Genomic DNA, 13,822 nt, shown 5'->3' with positions numbered 1-13,822 from the left:
CCTAAAGTCAGGTGCAGTAACTAAGATACAAAACTTTGGGTAACAGTTTTGATGCACATTTCAATAAGGGCTTTCTACTTAGAGGGGAATGATTTCTCCACTCACAAGTTAGGTTTAATTGTTAGAGCAACACTTCATTGTTTGCTCAGTATTATTACATATACAAAAGGTGATTTAAAAAAAGGAATCACGAAAACATCTTACATGTCCAGCTGTTCCCACCAATACATCAACTCTTATGAAGCAGGAGAATAGGGTCTGGAGGCAGGGAACCCAAGGCCGGTTCATGCTGACTTCCTAGAACTAAATTGAAAGGGAAGCCCCAACTTTCCACACCTAAATAACAAAAGGACCGGAGACTATTCCCTTTGCAAACCTCCACCTTTTCTGCCCAGCACATGGGAATTTGAAAGTACCTCTGATTGGTTGCAAAAACCAATCACAGGTTTACATAAGAGTGTAATTTTGTAACTTCAAAATTGGTTGCGGACAGCAACAAATCAGAGTGATTGCGGGCCACCACTTCATTTACATGAGGTGAACACCAAGTGGCCAATGGGAAACCTCTAGGGTGTATTTGGACCCAAGAAGATTCTGTATCTGGGCCCTTGAGCCGCTGCTCATGCCTGCTCCCACACTGTGGAGTATACTTTCATTTTTAATAAATCTGCTTTCGTTGCTTCATTCTTTCCTTGCTTTTTCTGTTTTGTCCAATACAACAAGAACCTGGACACCCTCCACTAATAACACTTAGGTTTAAGGCAGAGGCCAGGCATGGTGGCTTACACCTGTAAACCCAGCATTTTGGGAGGACAAGGCCAGTGGATCACCTGAGGTCAGGAGTTCGAAACCAGCCTGGCCAACATAGTGAAACCCCATCTCTACCAAAAATACAAAAAATTAGCCAGGCGTGGTGGCACATGCCTGTAGTCCCAGCTACTTGGGAGGCTGAGGCAGGAGAATCCCTTGAACCTGGGAGGCGGAGGTTGCAGTGAGCTGAGATCGCACCACTATACTCCAGCTTGGGTAACAGAGTGAGACTCTGTCTCAAAAACAAACAAACAAACAGGGCCTGGGAATACTTCAGTGGTCATAAAATAGGAAAAGAGAGACTATGGCTACAAAAAAAGTGAAGTATTTAAATTAAAGCTTTCATACCCAGGATTTGCCTGTTCCAACTTTGTAGCCTTCATGCAATACTCAGAGCAAAAAATCTGCATAATTACTTGGCATAAGTTGCACCAACTATATTTTTTCAAAATTAGTATGTGACCCTCTGAAAGGAAACACTCCTTCCCATGAATTTCTCCTCTGGAATGAAAATCCAGATCTTCAACAGAGTAGGCACTGGTGAACTAAATTAAGTCACCTGAGATTCCTTGCTCTGTGGCCCACCTCTTCTGGTGTTCAGGAAGGCAAAGGGAAGTGTGTGGAATACATTCAAACTCTTGTGGCTGCAACTGAACTGTATTTAAATATCAAACATTGACTCCCTAACAACTAAAATAAGTCCATTTGAGGACATCCTATTTAAAGTTCTAAAGTTAAAGGAGGCCAAACACAGTGGCTCATGCCTGTAATCCAGCACTTTGGGAGGCTGAGGTGGGCAGATCACTTGAGCCCAGGAGTTTGAGACCAGCCTGGCCAACATGGCGAAACTGAAACCCCGTCTCTACTAAAAATACAAAAATTAGCTGGGTGTGGTGGCGGGTACCTGTAATCCCAGCTACTTGGGAGGCTGAGGCAGGAGAATCCCTTGAACCCCAGAGGTGGAGGTCGCAGCAAACTGAAATTGCACCATTGCACTCCAGCCTCCTGGGTGACAGCGAGACTCCATCTAGAAAACAAAAAAGTTGGAGGAATTTGTAATTCTACAATCTTTTTTTTTTTTTTGCTTTATTTTTGAAAGTACTTTAAAAAAACAAAACAAAACAAAAGATGGGTACAGGGTTGGGAGACATACAAAACAGGTCCCTAAATAGATTATGACCTTGTCCATTTACTTGCAGACAGTTACCATGGAAGTATACAGTACTCCTCCCCACCCCATTAAGCTAAGTAGTTGTCTTTCCCACTGTGGTTCAATAAGTTCAAACTGTTCCACCCTGAAATAGGCGACAGTCTTGGGAAATAGTTACTGTAAGTTGTACAGAATTTCTTTGTATATAGTTTGTTGGAAGTAACAAAGCTACTTTCAAGACTTGCTTCTTTCCAAAATTAGAAAATAATTATAGTCTGTATTTGCTTTGGTATAGATATTTTCTTTTTTTGATTTTTAATTTTTTGTTTTTATGTTTTGCAAAGCAGCATAACAATTGTGATTGTAGAACTGCCTGACGTTGCCGTCTGTAAACATCATGTGCATTTCAGTAAGAATAAGGAAAACGGGAGGAGGAGATTTTTTTTTTTTTTTAAAAAACAAAAAACAAGTAATCCCATTAAAAAGTGGGCAAAGGACATAAATAGGCATTTCTCAAAAGAAGACAAATAGCCAACTGACATATGAAAAAATGCTCAACATTGCTAATCATCAGAGATGTGTAAATTAAAACCACAATGAGAAACCATCTTACACTAGTCAGGATGGCTACTATTAAAAAGAGAAAAACTAATTGATATTAGTGAGGATGGGGAGAAAAGGGAATGAACTCTTATACACTGTTGGTGGGAATGTAAATTAGTGCAACCTCTATGGAAAACTATGGAGATTTCTCAAATAACTAAAAATTCAACTACTTTCCATCCAGCAATCCCACTATCGGGTATCTACCCAAAGAAAAATAAATCATTATATCAAAAAGACACCTGCAATAGTATGTTTATCACAGCACTATTCACAATAGCAAAGGTAAGGAATCAACCTAAGTTTCCATCAACGGAAGATTAGATAAAGAAACTGTGGTATGTCTACATAATGGAATACTATACAGTCATAAAAAGAATGCAATTATGTCTTTTGCAGCAACATGGATGGAACTGGAGGCCATTGACTTTGGTGAAACAAGCCAGGCACAGAAAGACAAATATCACATGTTCTGACTTTTAATGGGAGCTAAATAAAGTGTACACATGGAGGTAGTGTGTGGAATGTTAGATAACAGAGACTTGGAAGGGTAAGGCAAGGGGTGGATAATGAGTGATTGCTTAAGGGGTACAATGTAGGTTATTTGGGTGATCAATACCCTAAAAGCCCTGACTTCACCACTACACAGTCTATGCAAGTAACAAAATTACACTTGTACCCCATAAATTTATACAAATAAAAAATAATACAAGAATAAAAATCACAGTCTAGACTAGGGGTGTCCAAACTTTTGGCTTCCCTGGGCCACCTTGGAAGAAGAATTGTCTTGGGCCACACATAAAATACACGAACACTAACAATAGCCGATAAGCTGAAAAAAAAAAAATCACAAAAAATCTCAGAATTTTTTTTTTTTTTTTTTTTTGAGACGGAGTCTCGCTCTGTCGCCCAGCCTGGAGTGCAGTGGCCAGATCTCGGCTCACTGCAAGCTCCGCCTCCCGGGTTTACGCCATTCTCCTGCCTCAGCCTCCCGAGTAGCTGGGACTACAGACGCTCGCCACCTCGCCCGGCTATTTTTTTGTATTTTTTTTACTAGAGACGGGGTTTCACCGGGTTAGCCAGGATGGTCTCGATCTCCTGACCTCGTGATCCGCCCGTCTCGGCCTCCCAAAGTGCTGGGATTACAGGCTTGAGCCACCGCGCCCGGCCAAAAATCTCAGAATGTTTTAAGAAACTTAACGAATTTGTAATTTGTGTTGGGCCACATTCAAAGCCGCCCTGGGCTGCATGTGGCCTGCATGCTGAGGGTTGAACAAGCTTGGTCTAGACATTTCACTCTGTCTACATTTCTTCTTCCAGGCAAGTTCCCCTTTAGCTTAGCTGACCACAATCTTGTTTTCTTCCAGGAAGTGAGGGAACCAGTGTGTGGGAACAGTCTCAGTAGCACCTGGTTTTTCCACATTGGCATTGATACCTGACTGGGAGCCATCCATCTTGGACTCAGTAGTGTTATTCACAGCAGAGTTGGCCCCCACAGAAACTGAGAGTGTGGGAACACCACCACTCTGGGTCATAGAGATCTTGCTAGTCTTCATGACAAGATTACTGTTAAGCATGTTGGTGTATTGGTTCCACCACCTTCACTGAAGGGGCCAGGATTTCCTGGAAACATTTCTGAGATTCTTTCCATTCATACCTAATGGAGCCACAGTGTTCTCAATGGCTAGCTTCCTTCTCTGGCATGCTGAGTTATTGTTTGCTCCATGAGTCATACAGTGGACCTTCAAGTTGCCTTTGGCGGTAAAAGCTTGCCCATGTATGCTGCGCACAAAAGGCTATTCTCTAGTGTGAGTCCACTTGTGAATCTCAAGAGCACTAGTGGACGAGAAGTTCTTCTCACACTGTGTGCAGCTGGGTTGCTTGGCCTGGTCAGTGTGGCTGGGCCACTAACACCAGGGACATGATTGAGGATCCAACAAATGTGCCAGTGAAAGCGGAGAGTTCCCTGAGCCCCCTCACAGGTCGTGTGACAGGGGTGTGGCTTGTCTGTTTGGTCGACACTGCTGCTCAAACCTCTTACAGGAGGGGGAGTAAACAGACAGACAGGTGCAGGAGCCCAAGTGGGCGTGTGTTATAGTGCGCCCTTTTAGCCTTGCCATCTGCAGATGGCTTAAGTGTTAATCAGCTCAGTGGACCCTCTACCTTTCTGCAAAGGCAGAGGGCCAGTGTGACAGCTTTCTGTGTCCTGAGTTGTTGTCCAGAATCCTGGAAGAATCAGGTCACACATGGACTTGAAGGATGGATAATGCAGAGTTTTATTAGGTGGTGGTGGTGGCTCTCAGTGGGATAGATGAGGAGCTGGACAGGGGATGGAGTGGGAAGATGATCTTCCCCTGGAGTTTGGCCATCCAGTGGCTGATTCTCCAACCATTCCCAGCCAAACTCCTCCTGATGTTTCTTCTCTTCTCTCCTGTGCCGTGCCATTCTGCCATTTGTCTGCTCATCTCCTCATCTCCTGCTTCTGGAGCCTCGGGTTTGGGGTTTATATGGGTGCAGGATAGGGGGTGTGATGGGCCAAAAGGCAACATTTTTGACACGAAAACATGAACGCCTGTTCTTACTTAGGGCTGTGGGTATCCAGGCTTGAGGGTGGGACCTTTGCTGGGGAACTGCCCTCTTCTACCCAGTGTTTCCCTGTCTCCTAGCTGTATCACCAGGAACTTCAACTTTTCATTTTTATTTTTTAGAGACAGGGTCTCTCCTTTTTGCACAGACTGGAGTGCAGTGGCACAATCATAGCTTACCACAACCTTGAACTCCTGGGCTCAAGTGATCCTCCTGCCCCAGTCTCATTAGTAGCTGAAATTACAAGCACTGGTCACCAAGCCTGTCAAAACTTGAACTTTGACATAGGTTGACTGGACTTAGAAAAACGTTGATGGGAGGTGGCCCATCTCAGTGTGGCTGTTCTTGGGGTGCTCAGCTTTGCCCCCAGCATCTGGAGACTTTGACATAATGCTTTCTGCTTGGCTACTGGCCAGGGAGCGTGCTTGGAAGGATGTGGTTTCCACAGCATCTGGAGTTTGGCTAATAGTTCTGGTGTCCCATCAGTGAGAATGAGTCATTAAACTGTTGCTCTCCACTAAATTGTTTTTTCAGCTCCTCTGCCACTGCAGGCCAGAAAGAACAGGACCCACTTTCCTGGTGACTGCTAGGGAAGCCTTCATGGCAAACCCTAAGGTAGGTGATATTAAGTGGATGCTAAGAAGAGGTATGAGGACCTTTGAGTAGCTACTGGGGGCATCCTGGATGCTGACTTTGTCCACAGTGGTGTCTTCTTTCAACATCATCATGGCAGATGGCACTTGTATTACCATTCTCACTGACCATCATTGGCTCAGGACCCCTAAAATCACCGGGATTCTCTGGCGGGGGCATGCTGGGAATCTGAGTGCCCATGTTCATCCAAATATGTTGTTGCAACATGACCATGTTGGTAAATTTCTTTTGACTAATGGGATTATGTACTTATGGATAAGTTGGTTCAGTGAACCCTGAGAAGTGTCTTTATGTTGCCTCTGGTAGAAAAAGGTTGGCCACAAATTTCACATTGGATGGGTCTCTCCCCAGTGTGGGTGTGGTAATGTATTTTTTTTCCAAGTGAGAGGAAATTTATTAAAGTAAAGGAATAAAAGAATGGCTATTTCATAGGCAGAGCAGCCTTGAAGGCTGCAGGTTGGCTATTTTTGTGGTTATTTCTTGACTACATGCTAAACAAGTGGCGGTTGATTCATGAGTTTTCCGGGAAAGGGTTGGGCAACTCCCAGAACTGAGGGTCCCTCCCCGTTTTAGACCATACATGGTAACTTCCTGACGTTGCCTTGGCATTTGTAAACTGTCATGGTGCTGGTGGGAGTGTCTTTTAGCATGCTAATGTATTATAATTGGCATATAATGAGCAGTGAGGAGGACCAGAGGTTACTTTCCTCACCATCTTGGTTTGGGTGGGATTTGGCCTGCTGCTTTACCACATGTTGTTTTTATCAGCAAGGTCTTTGTGACCTGTATCTTGTGCTGACCTCTTATCTTATCCTGTGACTTAGGATGCTTAACCTCCTGGGAATGCGGCCCAGTAGGTCTCAGCCTCATTTTACGCAGCCCCTATTCAGGATGGAGGCACTCTGGTTTGAACACCTCTGACATATTTCTCCCCTGCCTTTTACAAAGGAATCCTTAATCTATTATTATTATTATTATTACTATTATTATTTGAGATGGAGTCTTGCTCTGTCACCCAGGCTGGAGTGCAGTGGCGCGATCTTGGCCCTCTGCAACCTTTGCCTCCCGGGTTCAAGCGATTTTCCTGCCTCAGCCTCCCAAGTAGCTGGGACTACAGGTGCATGCCACCATGCCTGGCTAATTTTTGTATTTTTAGTAGAGACGGGGTTTCGCCATGTTGGCCAGGCTGTCTTGAACTCCTGACCTCAGGTGATTCACCAGCCTCGGCCTCCCAAAGTGCTGGGATTACAGGTGTGAGCCTCCGTGCCTGGCCGGGAACCCTTAATCTTAAGGGTTATCGAGAGACGAAGATCCATCTTCTGTAACTTCTTCAGGCTGAATTGGGCAATGATATTCCTGCCTACCTATTAGGGTCTCTTGTATTCAGGGTAGAGAGGAGCTCAGTCAGAAAGTGTAAGTATGGTGACGTCCATCCATAACTCTTGAGTTCTGACAAAAGGTGATATCTGTAATAAGTATTCAATTTAAGAAAATGTTGAGTAAGCTTATCCTGCGTTCCTACACAAAGAGTACAACAATAATATGGATATGGTGTTGCTAGCTGAATCTAATAGGTGCCCAGAATTAGAATACTGACCCAGATTTTTACATTACCTATCCCTCTTGTTTCTTCTGAGCAGCAGCCAGAGATCACTGGTTGGTTCACAGGAATAAGCACGGTTAGTCTAAATTGTGGGAAAAACTTAAAAACAACGAATGAGACTATAATTTAATAACAGGTGTATCATCGTTCTTGAAACAATTTTTCTCTCTCCAGTCTCCCATTTTTACTAAAGACAAATCATGGTAAGACTAATTTGCTTTATTATACTTGGCCTGATTATTTGTATAAAGTGCAGCAATAATAATAATAATTGTTAGTTTTTTTTTTTTTTCCCGAGATGGAGTCTCACTGTGTCACCCAGGCTGGAGTGCAGTGGCATGATCTTGGCTCACTGCAACCTTTGCCTCCTGGGTTCAAGCGATTCTTGGGCCTCAGCCTTCCAAGTAGCTGGGATTACAGGCACACACTGCCACGCCCAGCTAATTTTTGTATTTTTTAGTAGAGACGGGGTCTCACCATATTGGCCTGGCTGGTCTTGAACTCCTGACCTCAAGCGATCCACCTGCCTTGGCTTCAAGAACAATTATTTTTAACTAAGCTTTTAAAACTGTCTTTGACAGAACTCTGTTCCATAAGGAATCTTAGATAAGCCTCTTTTTTTTATATATATGGAGTCTTGCTCTGTTGCCCAGGCTGGAGTGCAGTGGTGCAATCTCAGCTCACTGCAACCTCCGCCCCCGGGTTCAAGTGATTCTCCCGCCTCAGCCTCCCGAGTAGCTGGGACTACTGGCACGTGCCACCACACCCGGCTAATTTTTGTGTTTTTTTTTTAGTAGAGACGGGGTTTTACCATGTTAGCCAGGATGGTCTCAATCTCCTGACCTCGTGATCTGCCCGCCTTGGCCTCCCAAAGTGCTGGGATTACAGGCATGAACCACAGTTTCGGCCAGGTAAGACTTTTTTTTAAAGCCGAACCCATCCATGGGTTTGTACCATCAAATACCTATGAGTTGGGTAAATTTCCTCTTCTCTTGAGGTCCCAAGATAACTTGGGGCTCCTGGGCCTGTTAGAAAGCAACATTCTTTACTTACCTATCAGAAGCCCTGTACAGGGACTGTGTAGACAAGGTATGGAGGCCAGTTTTCCCAAGGGAGGTAATGCATTGTGAAGGACCTTTGGCAGCTTAAGACTCGGTGGCAAATGAGACATTCACTGGGGTCAGAAGTGGCCTTGTTGCTGTTCTCTACCAGCTGCTGCAATTTCATGGTCTCTGACCCGGGCTTGGTGGTCCCACTCCCTTGAAAGCCGCCAACCCTTGGGGAATTATGGTTTGGCCCCACCCCAGGGAGTGTGGGTCCACTCTCACTTTCTGGAGAAGGCCCAGCAATGAGCCACCCATGTGGTCATTGGGGTTAGCGCCCGAAGAAAGATTTTGAGATAGTTCTATGGAGGGGGTCCTTGTTACAAGGACAAATTTGCTGTCTAAAGAGAGACTGGATTCATCTATGGGGACAGGTACAGAGAGTGCATGGGGTGACATTGCCTACCACCATTTTGTTCTGGAACTTGGCAAACAGCTGGGGATTTGCCTTCACCTGGGGATATTGATGAAAGTGTACCTTCAGGTTACCCTTGGTGGTGAAGCCGTGACCACACACAGAGAACATGAAGGGTCTCTCTCCAGTATGCATGTGGGAATGGATCTGCAAGGAGATACCAGTCTCCCAAACCTTGCTACAGTTCTTACAGTTGTGCTTGTAGAGGATGGCCTCGTCTTTGGGTTCGACATACATCTCAGATGTTTGGTGGCTTATCTTTCTCTTTCTTGGATGGGTATAATGCCACAGTAGAGAAAGGACTCTGGAAGAGCACAGAACCCAAGCCCGAGGTAGCAAAGCACTTGGGAGCTGAGACACAATGTTCAGGATCACACGTGTCCTATCCAGCTTCAGGGTGAAGGGTGTCAGCCATGGGGTCACAGAGCTGGCAGCAGAAGGGAAATTGGTGAGATAGCTTGGCTTGTTTAAGGTGTCCAGGGACAGACCTTGGCTTCCAGCTTTCTGGCTAAGCAAAGCCACAGCTGCAGAAACTTGCTTGGACATGTGGCTATCTAAGGTCTTCAGGGTATTAGCTTGAGTGGAGGATGTGGGAGGCCCATGAGTTCACTTGAATGAAGATCTGCTCAGTGAGCTGGATCTGCTGTCGTTGAAAAGATGCTGTTGGCGCTGGGCAGAGGGGCCAGCAGCACATATGAGCTCAACTGATTTACTACTCCCTTGTCTCCTTGTAATGCCTGAAGAGTCACATTAATATTGGCCACTTTGCCTTTGGGTAAATAGCTTATGTTCTGGGGTGCGGATGGTAGGGCAGTCTCTGTCTTTAAGTGCAAGACAGACTCTGCACCCAGCTTCTCCTTTATGTCCCCTTAGCTGCCACCATTTTCCTTGGGACTGTCGCTGCTTGAACTGGGTGACTGGTGGCTTGGTACAGCTGTACAAAAGTCCTCTGAAGGCACTGGCTCCATGCTGTCATTCATGGGGAGGACAGGTGGATTTTTAGTGCGATTTTTCTTATGTTCCAAGAATTCAGAGATGCTAACGAATTCTGCACAGCATTTCTTAGAGATGTGAGTTTCCTACCCATGAAGCTGCTTTACCATCACTTTGTCCTCATCCACTTCATCACCATTCCCTGGGTGGTTCATTGGAGCACCTGGCTTGTTAAGATGATGGCTTGGTAAAGGGTGAAAATAGAGATGTGGAGAAACGGATATAGGTTGGGTGGTAGGGGTAAGGAGAGTTAGAGAGAAATATAGAACACTAATATATCTTCATCTTGCAAAGTAAGTTGTTAAGGAGATACTATCTATGGTTGATTAAACAGAAAATATAAGTGGATGTATGTTATTTAAAGTGAAAAAGATTCCTATTAGAGGAAATAAAAATAATGCTACAACTTTATTGGAAGGAGTGGATGGAAGGTAGGAATGGTGGAATTGAGCTTAATCCTCATCTCTGGCTGGGCATGGGGGCTCACACCTGTAATCCCAGCAATTTGGGAGGCTGAGGTGGGCAGATCCCTCGAGCCCAGGAGTTTGAGATCAGTCTGGGCAACTGATGAAACCCCATCTCTACAACAAAAACAAATATATACAAAAAATCAGTCAGATATGATGGTGCACAACTGTGGTCCCAGCTACTCAGGAGATTGAGGCAGGAAGATCACCTGAGCCTGGGGAGGTCAAGGTGGCAGTGAGCTATGCTGGTGCCACTGCACTCCAGCCTGGGCGACAGAGTGAGACTGTTTCAAAAACAATTCCTTGTCTCTCATAGCATTAATAGATAATGTCAAAAAAGAAATATAAGCCAGGTGCAGTGGCTTATGTCTGTAATTCTAGCACTTTGGGGGGCCAACGTGGGAGGATCGCTTGAGCCCAGGAGTTTGAGACCACCCTGGGCAACATAGGGAGATCCTGTCTCTATGAAAATTAAAAAAGTTAGTTGGGTATGGTGGCGGTGGAGTGCCCATGTGGTCCTAGCTACTAGGGAAACTGAGGTGGGAGGATGGCTTGAGTCCAGGAGGTTGAGGCTGCAGTGAACTGTGATCACTGGCATGGGTAACAGAAATATACAGGCAGGGACAAAATATATATATATCTATATTTTTTTTGAGATGGAGTCTCGCTCTGTCACCCGGGCTGGAATGTGATGGCGAGATCTCGGCTCACTGCGACCTCTGCCTCCCAGGTTCAAGTGATTCTCCTGCCTCAGCCTCCCGAGTAGCTGGGATTACAGGTGCATGCCGCCACACCAGCTAATTTTTTTGTATCTTTAGTAGAGACGGGGTTTCACTATGTTGGCCGGGCTGGTCTCAAACTCCTGACCTTGTGATCCACCTGCCTTGGCCTCCCAAAGTTCTGGGATTACAGGCGTGAGACACCACACCCAGCCAAGGCAGGGACAAATTTGAGGAATTTTTTAGAAGGTAAAATTTGCAGGACTTGGCTGGGCGCGATGGCTCACACCTGTAATCCCAGCAGTTTGGGAGGCCAAGGTGGGCGGGTCACCTGAGGTCAGGAGTTCAAGACCAGCCTGGCCAACATGGAGAAACCCCATCTCTACAAAAATACAAAAATTAGCCAGGGATGATGACGGGTGCCTGTACTTCCAGCTACTCAGGAGGCTGAGGCAGGAGAGTCTCTTGAACCCAGGAGATGGAGGTTGCAGTGAGCCAAGATTGCACCATTGCACTCCAGCCTGGGTTACAGAGTGAGACTCCGTAAAAAAAAAATAAAAAATAAAAAATAAAAAAAATAAAATAAAATTGTAGGACTTAGTGATTAACCTAATACAGTGAATAAGGGAGAGGGAGGAGGCAAAGGTGATTTGAAGAGTTCTATCTTGAGTGATTGGGCGGATGTGATATCACAACTGGAGTAAAGAATATGGGGTACTATCTAGTTCCAGAGGGGAGATGATGTGGTGGTTAATTTTATGTGTCAACTTGAGTGGAACAAAGGGTGCCCAGATATTTGGCTAAATATTATTCTGTGGGTGTCTGTGAGGGTGGTTGTAGATGAGATTAACACTTACATTGGTAGACTGAGTAAAACTGATTGCTTTCCTCAGTGTGGGTGAGTCTCTTCCAATCTGTTGGAGGCCTTTATGGAACAAAAGACAGGGTAGGGGAGAATTCATTTTCTCTGCCTGATTGTTTCTGAGCTGGGACACTGGTCTTCTCTTGCAGCTGAACTGGAACTTACACCTTGCTTCTCCTTGTTCTCAGGAGACTTGGACTGGAACTATACCACCAGCTCTCTTGGATCTCTGGCTTGCAGATGGCACATCATGGGACTTCTCAGTCTCCACCACTGCATGAGCCAATTCCTTATAATAAATCTCTGTCTCTCTCATTTTATATATATATATATATATATATCTTGGAGAACCCTCAATAACCTTGACTAATACACAAGATAAATTCAGTTTTAATTGTATGTGAGGCATTGTAGTGGAGATACATACTAGATACCCACACACAAGTGGGCAGAGGTCTGGGATCAAAATATCTATTTGGAAATCTTCAGAATATGGGTGATAGTTGAAATCATAAACGTGGTTGAACTCTTCTGGGACTCTCATATATTGTAATAGGATGAAACGTGGAAAGAATAGATACAGATACATGTAGGCTGGTTAATCTGATGGTTGGAATGTGGACTTCATATTCGAGGTACTTGGTGTGTGTGTGTGTGTGTGTGTGTGTATTTGCTTATAACGAAGTCAATTGTTCAGTAATGTGCATATAATAAATTCTGTAGTGTGTGTTGTTCAGTCACTCAACTAATTTTTAAAACTCTTCTGCTAAAGCTCTGAATTGAAAGAACTCATGGTGGTGTTGTTATACATGAGTATCTTTACTTGATAGACCTCATTGATTACAGTCAGGATTCTGGTAGATAAATTGGGCAGATGAGATGAACTCCTAACGCTTCTCTGGTGCTGTCTGAATAAGGCCTGTGTTTGTCTGGCTGTGCCATACATTTTATTTTCTCTTTCATTCATTTGTAAGCCTCAGCAACAACCCCCTTCTCCAACACCTTGATGTAAATTGCCTTCATACTCTAATAGAACTTGAGAATGTTGATAAGCCCAAACTATGATATCCTGATGTTTCCATAGTAACTAATGCACACCAAGGGGGAAAAGATGGAGAATAAATGAGAATAGCATTTTAACAAAATAAGTGAGGGGCAAAGAGGCTTTAGACATGTTATTACCTCTTGTTTAGGAATATGGAAATATTCGTCTCCTTAATAATGGGGTTATAAAAGTTGCTACAATGAGACTTGTCAGTAGCCATTTATATTTCATTTTTCTCTATAATTGTCGTCATCAAAAGCAGTTAAATGCTTCTCTGCCCAACAATACTGTAGAGAGTGAGTTAAATGGACATAGTTACCATTTGCCTGTGAACCTGCAATCAGAATAGGACAGGGTAGGCCAGTGTCTGTATTCTAGTCTCCCAGGCAGAGTTTTGACCTAGTGGATATTAGGAGGAATGGCGATTCAAAGAAGACAAATCAATGTTGTGGCATTTGTTTGCTTTGATACAAGACTTTACTAGCATCTCAGCACTTCCTTGGTTAAAGGGTGCGAGAATAGGATGCTGCTGTTTCTTCTTTCCTATTTCATAAGAAGGAGGCTTTCTGTAGGCCAGGAAGAGGGCACTCTCAAATAATCAAATTGGTTGGCACCTTGATCTGGGACTTCCAGTCTCCAGAACTCTGAGAAAATATATTTGCGTTGTTTAAGCCAGTGAGTCTGTGGTATTTGGTTATGGCAGCCTGAGCAGCCTATACAACAGTCAGTGTACATGCACAACCAATTAAGCTATTGTTAGATAGGAATAGATTTAGTAAGGGTGAAGAGATGACTTTTTATTTTATGTATTT

At 44.3% G+C, this 13,822-nt stretch overlaps 1 pseudogene; it reads right to left on the bottom strand.

The window, feature by feature from the left end:
* Window positions 1-3,900: 3,900 nt before the first annotated feature.
* LOC102146178 (sal-like protein 4) lies at window positions 3,901-13,230 on the bottom strand (annotated as a pseudogene).
* Window positions 13,231-13,822: the final 592 nt, after the last annotated feature.

The sequence above is a fragment of the Macaca fascicularis genome, chromosome X (assembly GCF_037993035.2).
Source record: "Macaca fascicularis isolate 582-1 chromosome X, T2T-MFA8v1.1".
Classification (NCBI taxonomy): Eukaryota; Metazoa; Chordata; class Mammalia; order Primates; family Cercopithecidae; genus Macaca; species Macaca fascicularis.
This window is presented reverse-complemented; position numbering and strand designations above follow the sequence as displayed.